The sequence below is a fragment of the Amaranthus tricolor genome, chromosome 4 (assembly GCF_026212465.1).
Source record: "Amaranthus tricolor cultivar Red isolate AtriRed21 chromosome 4, ASM2621246v1, whole genome shotgun sequence".
Taxonomy (NCBI): Eukaryota; Viridiplantae; Streptophyta; class Magnoliopsida; order Caryophyllales; family Amaranthaceae; genus Amaranthus; species Amaranthus tricolor.
The window spans coordinates 15,982,550-15,997,568 of record NC_080050.1 but is presented as its reverse complement, the minus strand read 5'-3'; positions in this window follow the sequence as shown (position 1 = coordinate 15,997,568).

Here is a 15,019-nt window from a genome sequence, read left to right as displayed (position 1 = left end):
TTTTTATAATTCTTATGGTAATTCTATATGTTTTTCAAAAATTTTATTTTAATATTTTTATATTTTCGGTCTCTATGTTTTTTCACAAATTTTATTTTATATATTTTAAATGTTTATAGCCTCTAATTTTAAATTAACTTTATTTTTAATAAAATAATATATTTAATATATAAAATTTGAACTTTTCTTATAATAATAACGGATGGAGTACTACAAGTTACTTTTGTTTCCTATATACATAATCAGCACACCGTTTTTACATCTTTTATTCAACCTATATGTTTTATTCGTTTTTTCTTTAACCTTAAGTGCCACATACTCCTATCTCCCCTAAGATGGCTATTCAAGTGGTGTTTAAACAACAATCCAATAAAAGGAAAATGAATTCAAGCTAAGTGGTTTTTATTCAAAAATAAAGAAAAAAAAAAGGAATGTAAGTATTTTATTAGGGTTAGGATTAGATTTGATCTGGTTGACACTATAATCAGACTTAACTAAGAAAGTTTGTTTGGATCTCTTTTTGACTAAACTGTTATAGACATTAAACAAGACAAAACCGTTCTAAAATAGTGTGGTTTGGTCCGATTTACGTTTTGTAGTATTTTAAATGTAAGACTTAAGATTAATGCTATCATGACCTTTATGTATGTAAAGATAAAATTATTGAAAACTAATAGTATAGTTTATTAATTTTGATGTATAACAAGAAGTGACAAACTTAAAATGGTTGTGCCATTTATTAATTTTTGATTGAATTAAAAATATTAAAAATAACGAGAACAATTTATGAAATTCCTCGAATCCCATTTTAATTTGAATCAACCCCCTCCTCCACCTCCTCAATGAACGATTAAAATCATTTGTAATTTTTGTGAATATGTAATTAAATATTACATTTATATATAATAAATTGAGCTTTTTCAATTTGATATATTTGTTTTATGTGTTTATATTTTTATTTTATAATTGTAACTAATATAAAATATATACAAATATAAAATATATGTAATTAATATAAACATAAAATATAAAATATATATAAAAATTTAAAATATAAAAACATTATACACAAGGCGACGGCATGGCTATGAACAAAGTTGGTCGCCAGACATGTCAGACGGCGACGAAAGCAGTGGTCGCCAATCAGTCGTCAAGAGCTTTCCTTTATGGTCGCCTGTTTTGCTTTATGGCGATGGGTGCTTTCGTCGCCAGCTTGTCGCCAGGTCTTCGATTTAAGTTGGCGACGGACGGGCGTCCATTTGGGGCTTAGCGACGAAGGAAATAGCGACCACCGCCTATCCCGTCGCCCGGCTGTCGCCAACCCTACTTTTTGACTATTTAGCTATCGAAAGGCGATGAAACGGTCTGTCGCCAATTTAATAGTTTTTTGTAGTGAATATTGACATTGCAATTCTATAATCAAAGAAATAATTAATTTTGATACATAATAACACGTGACAAACTTAAAATGGTTGTTTCATTTGTCATTTTTGATTGAATTAAAAATATTTACATTGCAATTTTGTAATCAAGAAAATAAATAATGATGGTTCAATTAAATATTTATACAATCTAATCGTATCTTTTTATAATACTGAACCTCAAAATAAAAATAAACAAAATAAACTAATATTCAAAATGAGTCAATTACAATATGTTAAGTACCATTAGTATGGCAAATCCTTTTACATATACAAATACTGAATTCCTTTTTCAATTATAATTCTGCATTTGACAAAAAAAATTAATAATTATTATAATTAGTCTACATTTATGAAAAAAATATGTACTATTACAATTAGCTAATTAATTAATTAATTAAATAAGAATTTTAATAAGTTTAATTGTTTCAAAAAAACATTTTATATGTATGTAAAGAAATATTATTAAAAATTATATTAATTTAGTTTATTAAATGATGTTTGAATTAGGTTAAATTTAGTTAGGTTAAAATTAAAATCAAATAAATTTATTTAAATCAACTGAAAATAAGCTTAATTCATTCATGAATAGTTAGTTTATTTTATTTAATTGAAGAGACCATCAAAAAATATATTTTAGTATAATTTTCATAGTTAAATTAGTTTGAATATTTTAGTTAGTTGTATTGTTATTCAAAGTAATTATTTTTTTAAAAAATATCGTATTATATACTTTTCTTAAACAAAAGAGTTTAATATTTTTATACTATTCTTTAAAAATTTAATTAATAGATTTTCTTCAAATTAAACTTCGTATCTTACATGGACTTCTAAACTAGTAGTGATATATAATTATGATAAAATACACAAATTTTAAAGTGTAAATAAGTCACTATGTGTTTACGATTTAATTCAAACTAACTTTGTGCTTAGATGGGGTTATAATGTTATATGTTTTTTAATGTAGTAAATATAACTAAATTATAAAAGAGAAAAATAAATGATATTGTAGGTAGGATTCGTTAAAAAAGTATAATAGGCATGTGGGACATACCACAGTAGTATGTTAATCAAAATCAAGGGTAAGAGTGGAAGTTTTAGTAAGAAAAAACCTTTCTTGGAAAAATTATGAATCCCTATGAAGTTGCTCTCCATGCATCAAAATTAGCAAAAAACTAGTATATTGGAATCAGGGTGGATTCGTAAGTTTTAGGGTTTATGAGCTAATTGTATCATATAAATCGTTATAATTTAAGAAAAAAAAAATTCAAATACTAATATATGATAAAATCTCTTCATTTATTAAACTAATAATATATGACTTTTTATTTACTCCCATATAGAATAATATACATATGTTTAAGGTAATTAAAATAATAAATTAAATACGCATAACAATAAAAATTAGGGATCCTTCTAATAATAATGCATTATAAATTTCTTTGCAGATGCTAATTAACGGTTATGATTAAAACTATATATTACCATATTTCTTAGCTAAAAGTATGCTACTAGCCAACTAGTTAGTACTACATATATAACATGTGTCCAATGAGTTTTAAGTATGCATGCATCGTCAGATGATTGAGTCTGATTCCTAATCCTGGCCAACCGTTGTTTTGCATTTAAATATTTTTAACAGATCAGTAACTTTATTTTGATTTAAATATATTTTTTATTTGGACAAAATTTTTTTTAATTTATATTTATTGAGAATTATTTTACTTTCTACTCTAGTGATTTATTAGCCACTAAAACTACATCTATGAAATGTTTATTTTTTGCGCTTAAAATTAAATTCATATTTTTAAAAGTGAATGAAATACTAAAATTTAAGAAGGAGCTTAAAGGACAATAATAATTATAAGTAGTAAACAATCAGTTTGACCAAAGACTAATAGAAAAAAGACCTGTCTTTTTATGTTTTGTTCTTTGTCTTGTTTTAGAATTAGGTTGTATTATTTAAAAAATAAATAAACTACTATTGAAAAAAAATAAAAGTTTGTAGGGTCTTATTATGAATATGAGCTATGAGAAGTCACTACACATTTTAATGATCCTTTGTCCTTCCATTATGTATTACCCGTGCATTATCATCAGACAACTAGCATTAATCAAATCAGTACAAACACTTGTTCTTGAGATAATTTCTTGGTTTTCAAAAAGATTTGAAAACACCTCAACATTTCCTCAATCTACTTGTTCATTTTGGGACCTCATTTTTATGTAGTACATGTTGAGCCCGGCCTTTATAAAAATTCACGTTCCTATAATTAATTATCATACTTATATCTATTTATTAAAAATTAGACAAATTCTTTATTAAGACCGTTTTATTCTGAGATGGCCTAATATGGGCTGATCCAATATCAAATTAAAAAAAAAAAAAAACTGAAATGAAAAAAATGCTTTTTTACTTAAATTTTATTAAAAAAAGACATTAATTAAGCTGCTTATATTGGCTCATCTCACCATAAGACGATCTCATACAAGACTTTTTGTAAAAATTATTCTCTCTTTACAAAATACTCCATTTACTCTCTAATTTTGCCACATTTTCTTTTTTCACCTTATTTATTGAGTTTATTACATGTTTTTTGGAAAATAATTACACACTTTGTTACTAATACATATCAAAACAATTTATCTCTTTGCTAATTTAATTATTCATACACTTCACAATTTTTGTCTTATTCTAATGTGTTTAACGAAAGATCATTAAAAACATCAGTAAAAAATTTATTCTAATATATATTAAGCGAAATACTACTATATGAATTATTAAAATTTTAATATGTTTAGATCGTCCATATTGACTATACAATCTTGATTTTTAAACATCATTATCATCATATCCAGTGTATCCTACTCATAGAAAACTATAGTCAGAGTCTGGGGGAGAGAAGAACGACGACAACTCTTACCCATAGAGGAGAGTGCGGTCAAAGAGTCCCTCGGCTCGAGAAAGATATTCAGAGAGAGAGAAACCTACAACTTACAAATAGAATAAATAGAATATGTACAAATAACTAAAAATAAAGATAAAAGTAACGAAGGAGGTAAATAGCGATAGTTAAAGACAATGAACAATAATAAACGCTCGGTAAACGGGTTTAGTAATCTAAGATGTGGATAAACTGTTGTCAACTGTCCCTATCCTTGGTCAGGTCCTTGGAGAGGTGAAGTTCATGCATGTCATTTTCAATCTGAACCTCCACGTTCTCCTAGGTCTTTCTCGACTTTTTTTGCCCTCTACTATGATGTATTCGATCCTTCTTACTGGGGCGTCATGTGTCTTTCTTTGCACATACCCAAACTATCTCAACCAATTTTCCCGCATCTTGACGGAGAGAGGTGCAACCCCTAACTTCTTCCTAAACTTCTGGTTTCTTATCCTATCCATAACTCAAAATAGTTCCTATACCTCTATGAGAAAGCTCTTATTTCTATTATAGTTTGTCCCAATTCAATGGTTTCACTTTTTCTATTAATCTCTTTCAAAAACTTATCCTTAATCTCCCTTTTAACCAGTCATTTAAACAATTTACTTTATTTTATTTTATTCTAGAAATGTAAAATAATTTTTACACCAAAATTTTACGTGTTTTCAGAAGGCGAAAAACAGAGTAATTTATCTTTTTACTATATTTTATTTTGGGACATTATCTACTATTGATACTCTTTTTATTCTCTCTTTTATATTTTTAAGTGACCTAACTATTTAACATATCATACCCGATTCTCTAATTTTCGTAAATGGGGTAAAATGTTTGAAATTAAGGGTGTAGTTAATATATCATCTAATAAAAGTTGAAAATGGAATTGTCTTGGTAAATCTAAATAGATGTGGACTATGGTAGTCATGTCAAGCAATGTGACCCAAAACATTCCATTTGATGTTAGTTAGATAGGGCATAGTAGTTGAATAAAAGAGAGAATCTTGGGGGGGAAAATTATCCTCCAGATAATTATAAGGTAATAATTACCCAATACTTTGATGCAAAAAAGTATTCTATAAAATAATGCTTTTACATATTTAAGATTTGACCACTCATGTCCTCTTCTTACCCCTCTTACATAGATCAGTTACATTATAGTAGCATGTCAGTAGGTGTGTCATAGATCACAAAACACATCCTCTCTTAATCTCAATTCAAATATTATTTCCTGTCTTTTTTACAGTATGCAATAAATACTCTGTCCTATTCATCTTAGGTTTTCTATTTATTTTTGAGATACTATTTATTTATCACTCTTAAATTGTATTTTATTATTAATCTATAAGTTATAACATAGTCATGTGGGATCTTGTTTGATTCGTTTTAATGTAAATTTTATTAAATTCAACTTTTTAAAATTTTTAATTATGCATAATTGGATATTTTAAGGATTGAATAAGTGTATTGGATGGAGTGTATAAAGTAAATAAGATACTTAAGATGAATAGGAGGGAGTAATAATATAGGAGTAATTATTATTAATATACTTTCGTATAGATCCTCCACACTATCTTAATATGCATCAAATTAATAATAGCAAAAACTTCTTATGTTTCAATTTATTTGCAATATTAGGATTATTACACTATTTATTCATCATCTTTAATTTGCAATTATTTTTTAATCTACTAGTTCAAATATAGTCAAGTGGGATCTTGTTTGATTTGTCTCAATGTAAAGATCATTAATATCCAATTTTTATAATTTTTTATTATATATAATTTAAGATATTAATGATTGAATTAGTGTATTAAACAGCGTGAAAAAGCAAACCTTACAACTAATTTGAAACGGAAAAAGTATTTTTTACTGGTTGTACTTGATTGTACCACTCAAGAAAAAAATAAATACTATTTTAATACCTTTAAAGTTATTTTACATTAAAATAGCGTGGATCAAGTTAATACAAAACTTTCTCAACATACAAATGCCAAAACAATATTTGTCATTTTGACTTTTCTGCTCAACTTGTTTATTTTTGTCTCAAGATGTAATTGACTTGTAAAACAATTTTTTTGGATGAAAGATACCTACATGTTATAATTTGTTACAATGAAGGGATAAAATGTTATAATTTACATGTCATTTTAAAAAATAACGGGAGCACTAGTGGAAAAAACCTTATTTGCTGCGGTTTTTTGGCCATAATGTGCTGCAGTTTTGGCCCGCAGCAATAGTGATAACAGCAAATGGCCTATTTTAAATGCTGCGGTTTAAAATCGCAGCAAAAAAAGATCATTTGCTGCGATCTTCTTAAAAACCGAAGAAAATAGTGTATGACTATTTGCTGCGGTTTTTAAGAAGCCCGCAGCAAATAATTTTTTTTTGCTGGGTCAGGAGGCTCTCCGCGTGCTGCGGAGATTTGGGCGAGGCGCGGAGTTGGGTCTGTCTGCTTTCAAATTTATTCTTCACTTTTTTTTTTTTTGCTTTTTTCGTTTAATAGTATTAAATAATCCAATAATGTACAATGTAATAAACAATGATTAATCCAATGATAAAGATTGATAATTAAATTACATGATTATAACCTTACATGATATCGTTTACAAGAACAACTACCCATTGAACCATTGATACCACATACATAAGTAATTATTCACATTCAAATATACAACTACATATATACATAAGTAAATTATTCATATTCAATCTACCCTAAAAATTCTAATTAATTAAAATTATTCACATTCAAATATTCAAGTACATACATAAGTAAATTATTCACATTCAAATATAAAATACATACCTTGGTAATGAGATATGATAATCTTGTTTCTACAATAAGATTATGTAACCTACAATTAAAAACAATATCAAAATTAGTATAAAAAAAGACTAAATCCTTATTAAAACACAATGACTTGAAAAAGAACAAGACTAGCCCTAATTTCGTGGCTTTTGAAGGAAAAGCAACAATGGTGGGTTGAAGAACTTGAACAAAGATGGAGAAGGAAATTCGTGCAATGAGTGGTTATTGAAGCAACAAATTTCAACAACACAGGAACTTGAAGAACTTAAACAAAGTCGTGGAGTTTGGAAGATAATGAACGAAATGAAGAGAAAACACAGTAGAGTTGTATGATTTGAAAAACTTGAAGAACTTGAAGAGAGTTTTTGTGGGTTTTTGAAGAAATTTTCAGAAATTGAAGAGCTTGAAGAAGAAGACAGTCGTCGTCGTAGGTTTTTGAAGAAAGTTATTTTAGGGTTTGAAGCAATAGAACGTCAAAACGCGTTTTTTAATATTTTTTGAACTAACTATTTGCTAAGCATTATTTGCTGCGGGCATCAGAAAAACTGCAGTAATTGTAATATATATTTTTTTTCTATTTTTTTTCTATTTAATGCTGCGTTTAAGAAAAATCGCATCAAATGACACACAGCAAATGAGGTTTTTTTCCACTAGTGGAGGTATTGGTTAGTTTCTAATTTAACATATTAATATAGCTGTCCTTGCATTGTTTGGATTGTGTTAGTTTAGTGGTTTATAACTTACATATTGTAAATATTTATTTTCAATTTATTTTTTTATTTATTATTAGTAGAATAAAATTACAATGACAACATAATTGAAAAATACATAAATAAAAATAGTCTATTTTATGATTACAAAGGGCAATTTAATATAATAATTTATTGTTCTATTAAATTATCTTGTGTAATCTTAAAATATTTTAAATTTTTTTTAATTATATTTATTTATTAATTGCATATATTATCAACAAAAAGATAATTTATTTTTTAGAGAAAGTATACAAATATTATCTAATCTTTATATATTCTTATTTAAATTGTAAGAATTAAGTAAAGAATACTTTTAATAACTTATTTTATTTAGTTTTAAATTAATTTAGGAAAATGAAGTGACATGTAATTAATCTTAAACCTATTAAATTGATCTATTTGGTAATACTTTGAGAAATTGATATTTGTCATTTTTCAGTTTTGTGATTATATTTTATAATTTGAATTAATTTAGAAAAATAAAGTGAGACGTAATTGATCTTAAATCTATTAAATTGATTCATTTGGCTATACTTTAAGAAATTGATGTTTGTCATTTTTTAGTACTTTTATTATATTGTATGATGGTAATAGTAATGTAAAGTCCCAATTATATTGGACTATTGGAGTCATCACTTGATTGATTTTTCTAATCCATTCTTGTCACGTTGAGCTCTCCATCTCACCAAAATATTAGGCCGATTTGCTATACGTAAAGATATTGTCAAATTTCATTTTATGTGAATATAATGAAGGATCATGTCTATGACCGTTCTAACATTTCATATTAAATAAGTATAGATTTAATATAGAGATATAAATTGTACGTTTAATATACGGATGTTGCTTGTTAGAGAATAATATACGTTTTAGATAATAAAATAAAATTAGATTAAATACGCTTAATTGTATAATTCTAAATGTCACACAAAATGAATACAAAATTGATTTTGACGGGTAAACAATATTAAGGTAATGTAAAAAATAGCCAATATATATTAAAGTTTATTTAAAAAGCGTTTTTAAAATAAGGTTTTGACATTTGTTACATATAGGCATGATGGTGAGTATGAAGAATGGACTTACTAGCACAATATTAATCTCGATCTAAGTCATGAACTAATTTCATGTATTTAATTTGATACTAATCTCCGAATCGATAATACTTTGTAGTACTCAATTCCTAAATGCTATTCTAATCACGCATCAAAAGTTGTCAATTCGTAACTCACATTTTTAATTCATATATTTTGATATACATGTTATCATGCGTTATAGATGTTAAAAAAATTATTGTTGTATTTTGCATGTTAACATCTATGAGTCATACAACTGTGATATTTGTTAGCATCATGTATATTTTGTATGATTATAAAATTTTAATCAATGTAATTTGTTGTTAAATTCTATTAAAACATATTTAATTTTTTTAAATATTGTATAATTAAATTAGCTTATTTTATCTAAATTAAAATTAAGAATTAAAATTAGATTTTTATTTGTAAATTTTACTGTTTTTCCTTTCCCAAAAAATTTCATAATTTAAAAATCAAAGGTTTGAAGTTTACATTTTTAGAGTATTTTTTTTTTTAAATTTTGATGATTTCTTCTTTAATTGTTTAATTTATCAATTATATTGTTGAATTGGTATAATTTCACTAAATTCATGAAATTTGAGAATTTCATAATTATTCTTCACCCTACAAAAGTTATGACATTTATAAAAGTTTCGAGTGGTTTGACCCCTAAAATTCAACATTAAATGTCGTTTTTTGTCCCTTTATTCAAGGTTTTTTTATTTTTTCTATTTTTATTATTTTATTATTTTTTATTTTTTTAAAAGAAGAAGTAATAATAATAATAATAATAATAATAATAATAATAATAGATACTCTATCAAAGAGGTTTATTTGGGCATTTTGAATTTGGATAGTAAAGTTCAATGGAGAAACCTAGTAGAATAGATACTCTATTCCTAAAACTAGAGTAATTTGCTGGCTCATGGCATTAGGCAAGCTTAGCACCAAATATAAACTTCATAGCATTGGTGTTACTGATGATACTCTTTGTCCATTGTGTGCAGCTACTAGTGAGACTAATGCTCATCTATTTTTTGATAGCTCATTAAACAAATTATATTTGGTGGGGATTCGACAATGGACAAGAATTCTTTTAAAGCTTGCTAGTCGAATGGATATAAGGAAATATAAACATAACAAAGTTCAAAAGCTTGTTCTGCGTGCTATTTACACATTAGTAGCATACTACATTTGGCAAAGCATGAACGATGCAGTTTGGAACGGTTATGTCAGCAGGCCTGAGCAGATCGTGACTCAAATTAAGTAAGAGATTAAGGCCAGACACTAGTGAAAAAAACCTCGTTTGCTGCGGTTTTTTGGCCATTTTTTGCTGCGGTTTTGGCCCCCAACAATAGTGATAGCAGCAAATGTTCTACTTCAAATGCTGCTGTTAAAGACCGCAGCAAATAAGAGCATTATTTGCTGCGGTCAGAGGCAAAACCGCAGCAAATAAGGAGGGGTATTTGCTGCGGTCAGAGGCAAAACCGCAGCAAATAAGTGGGGCATTATTTGCTGCGGTTATGCCCCTGACCGCAGCAAATACTTCTATTTTTTTTTTCTTTTTCCGTTTTATCCTTATAATAATCCAATAATAATACAATGTAATAACAATGATTAATCCAATGATAATCACAGATAATCAATAATAATCTCTTTGTAATAATAAACTCTCGTTCGTATATAATATAATATTATGTACGTACATATATATATATATATATATATATATATATATATATATATATATATATATATATATATATATATATATATATATATATATATATATATATATATATATATATATATATATATATATATATAATATACATTAATGTATAAAAAATAATCTATACTAATTACAATTTATCAAGGACAAATATTAGCAAGATACGCGGCAATCTTGTCTTTTAATTCGCGCATCTCGCCACTTCTCAAAGGGCGTGTTTTTCCCTCGGAATGTCGTTTAAAACCTATAATATAATATAAAAATAAAAGATTAATATAGAAACATTAGATTTTACCAATAATATATTTAATTAAGAACGTAACAAATACTTACGACATCTATATTTTCGACTCCAAAATCCTTCATGGATTGTATAAAATCGTCCATATACTTCAGCGCGTAGTAGTCGCAGTCAACGGAAGAAGAAGGTTGTAGAAAGCACTAAGAGAAAATAGATGTTAGGGTCAAAAACGGTTTAAAACGCATAAAATGGCAACTTAACACGTAATTTCTAGCATATGACTACGATTTTCAATTCTAACCACTTCAACACATTAATATATACCAAATAGTGTTTTGTGTCAAGTTTCTTGCAAAACAAACCAAGTTTGAGCTACTTTACGCGCGAAATTGACAAAAACGCTTAAAAACCCTTAAAATCGCAACTTAACACCTAATTTCTAGCATATGACTATTATTTTCAATTCTAACCATTTTAACACAATAATATATGCCAAATAGTGTTGTGTGCCAAGTTTCGTGCATAACAAACAAAGTTTGAGCTACTTTACGCGCGAAATTGACAAAAACGCTTAAAAACCCCTAAAATCGCAACTTAACATGTAATTTCTAGCATATAACTATGATTTTAAATTCTATCAAATTCAACACAATAATATAGACCAAATAGTGTAGTGTGCCAATCTTCGTGCGTAACAAACCAAGTTTGAGCTACTTTACGAACGAAATTGACACAGCAGCAAACTAGCGACCAGACCACCTTGCACGACACGTGGAGACCAAACCTATGCATCCAGGACCTAGGCTAAAGTGGAAATGGAATCTTGGTACTTGGATCTAGCTATCAAGGTCCTAAACCCATTCTAATAATCCCCGTGGACTCCTAGAAGCTAAGCTGAAGGAGGGCTGCTCGACAGTATTCTAGATCAGAATTCTTTAAGTGTTTGCGGTTGTTTCGTGTTCTTTTCATGATCATTTTTAGTTTTTGTCTGTGTCATTAATCAAAGCTTACGCACAACATTAATCCTTGCATAACCAAGGCCTTAATCAGCCCCGGTTTCGCATCAAAACCAAGTTTGAGCTATTTTACGCGCGAAATTGACAAAAACGCTTAAAAACCCTTAAAATCGCAACTTAACACCTAATTTCTAGCATATGACTAATATTTTGAATTCTAACCATTTCAATACAATAATATTTTCCAAATAGTGTTGTGTGCCAAGTTTCGTGCAAAACAAACCAAGTTTGAGCTACTTTACGCGCGAAATTGACAAAAACGCTTAAAAACCCTTAAAATCGCAACTTAACACCTAATTTCTAGCATATGACTATTATTTTCAATTCTAACCATTTCAACACAATAATATATGCCAAATATTGTTGTGTGCCAAGTTTCATGCATAACAAACCAAGTTTGAGCTATTTTACGCGCGAAATTGACAAAAACGCTTAAAAACCCTTAAAATCGAAACTTAACACATAATTTCCAGCATATAACTATGATTTTCAATTCTATCCAATTCAAAAAAATAATATATACCAAATAGTGTAGTGTGCCATGTTTCGTGCGTAACAAACCAAGTTTGACCTACTTCACGCGCGAAATTGACACAGCAGCAAACTAACGACCAGACCACCTTGCACGACACGTGGAGACCAAACCTATGCATCCAGAACCTAGGCTAAAGTGGAAATGGAATCTTGGTACTTGGATCTAGCTATCAAGGTCTTAAACCTATTCTAATAATCCCCGTGGACTCCTAGAAGCTGAGCTGAAGGAGGGCTGCTCGACAGTATGCTAGATCAGAATTCTTTAAGTGTTTGCGGTTGTTTCGTGTTCTTTTCATGATCATTTTTAGTTTTTGTCTGTGTCATTAATCAAAGCTGACGCACAAAATTAATCCTTGCATAACCAAGGCCTTAATCAGCCCCGGTTTCGCATCAAAACCAAGTTTGAGCTACTTTACGCGCGAAATTGACAAAAACGCTTAAAAACCCTTAAAATCGCAACATAACACCTAATTTCTAGCATATGACTATTATTTTCAATTCTAACCATTTCAACAAAATATTATATATGCCAAATAGTGTTGTGTGCCAAGTTTCGTGCATAACAAACCAAGTTTGAGCTACTTTACGCGCGAAATTGACAAAAACGCTTAAAAACCCTTAAAATCGCAACTTAAGACCTAATTTCTAGCATATGACTATTATTTTCAATTCTAACAATTTCAACACAATAATATATGCCAAATAGTGTTGTGTGCCAAGTTTCGTGCATAAAAAACCAAGTTTGAGCTACTTTACGCGCGAAATTGACAAAAACGCTTAAAAACCCTTAAAATCGCAACTTAACACGTAATTTCTAGCATCTAACTATGATTTTCAAATCTATCCAATTCAAAACAATAATATATACCAAATAGTGTAGTGTGCCATGTTTCGGGCGTAACAAACCAAGTTTGACCTAGTTCACGCGCGAAATTGACACAGCAGCAAACTAACGACCAGACCACCTTGCACGACACGTGGAGACCAAACCTATGCATCCAGGACCTAGGCTAAAGTGGAAATGCAATCTTGGTACTTGGATCTAGCTATCAAGGTCTTAAACCTATTCTAATAATCCCCGTTGACTCCTAGAAGCTGAGCTGAAGGAGGGCTGCTCGACAGTATGCTAGATCAGAATTCTTTAAGTGTTTGCGGTTGTTTCGTGTTCTTTTCATGATCATTTTTAGTTTTTTTCTGTGTCATTAATCAAAGCTGACGCACAAAATTAATCCTTGCATAACCAAGGCCTTAATCAGCCCCGGTTTCGCATCAAAACCAAGTTTGAGCTACTTTACGCGCGAAATTGACAAAAACGCTTAAAAACCCTTAAAATCGCAACTTAAAACCTAATTTCTAGCATATGACTATTACTTTCAATTCTAACCATTTCAACAAAATATTATATATGCCAAATAGTGTTGTGTGCCAAGTTTCGTGCATAACAAACAAAGTTTGAGCTACTTTACACGCGAAATTGACAAAAACCCTTAAAAACCCTTAAAATCGCAACTTAAGACCTAATTTCTAGCATATGACTATTATTTTCAATTCTAACCATTTCAACACAATAATATATGCCAAATAGTGTTGTGTGCCAAGTTTCGTGCATAACAAACCAAGTTTGAGCTACTTTACGCGCGAAATTGACAAAAACGAATAAAAACGCATAAAATCGAATTTGTGTACCTTTATTGCTGTCCATTTTGGAAATGTGGCTCTGGATGTAGATCCCATTTGTCCACGCACTTTTTTCATTGTTCTGAAACGCATGGGAAAAGTAATACTATTTATATATATATATATATATATATATATATATATATATATATATATATATATATATATATATATATATATACATATATATATATATATATATATATATATATATATATATATATATATATATGTATATATATATATATATATATATATATATATATATATATATATATATATATACATATATATATATATATATATATATATATATACATATATATATATATATATATACATATATATATATATATATATATATATACATATATATATATATATATATATATATATATATATATATATATATATATATATATATATATATATATATATATATATATATATATATATATATATATATATATATATATATAACACTTAATTAAATCAAATGGGTAAAATAATTAATATTACGTACGCATTCAACAACGCTTTGAATTTCGTGTTGCAAGGTGGGCATTGAGGTTTTTGTAATGAGTCGAAGACGTGCACAGTGTTCGTTAAAGGACATATGACCAAAAGTATCCAATGCAAACTACAAACGCAAATTTAAAATCAACAAATTAGAGATTAGGTGACTTTAAAAATCAAAAGATAAGTTCAATTTCAAAAATAAAACTTACTCTTCCACATATGGAGCCAGAATGAATGTGTGTTTAGATGCAAGGGAATTAGTCAAAGCAGTCTCAATGTATGCTCTGACGTGATCTGGATCAT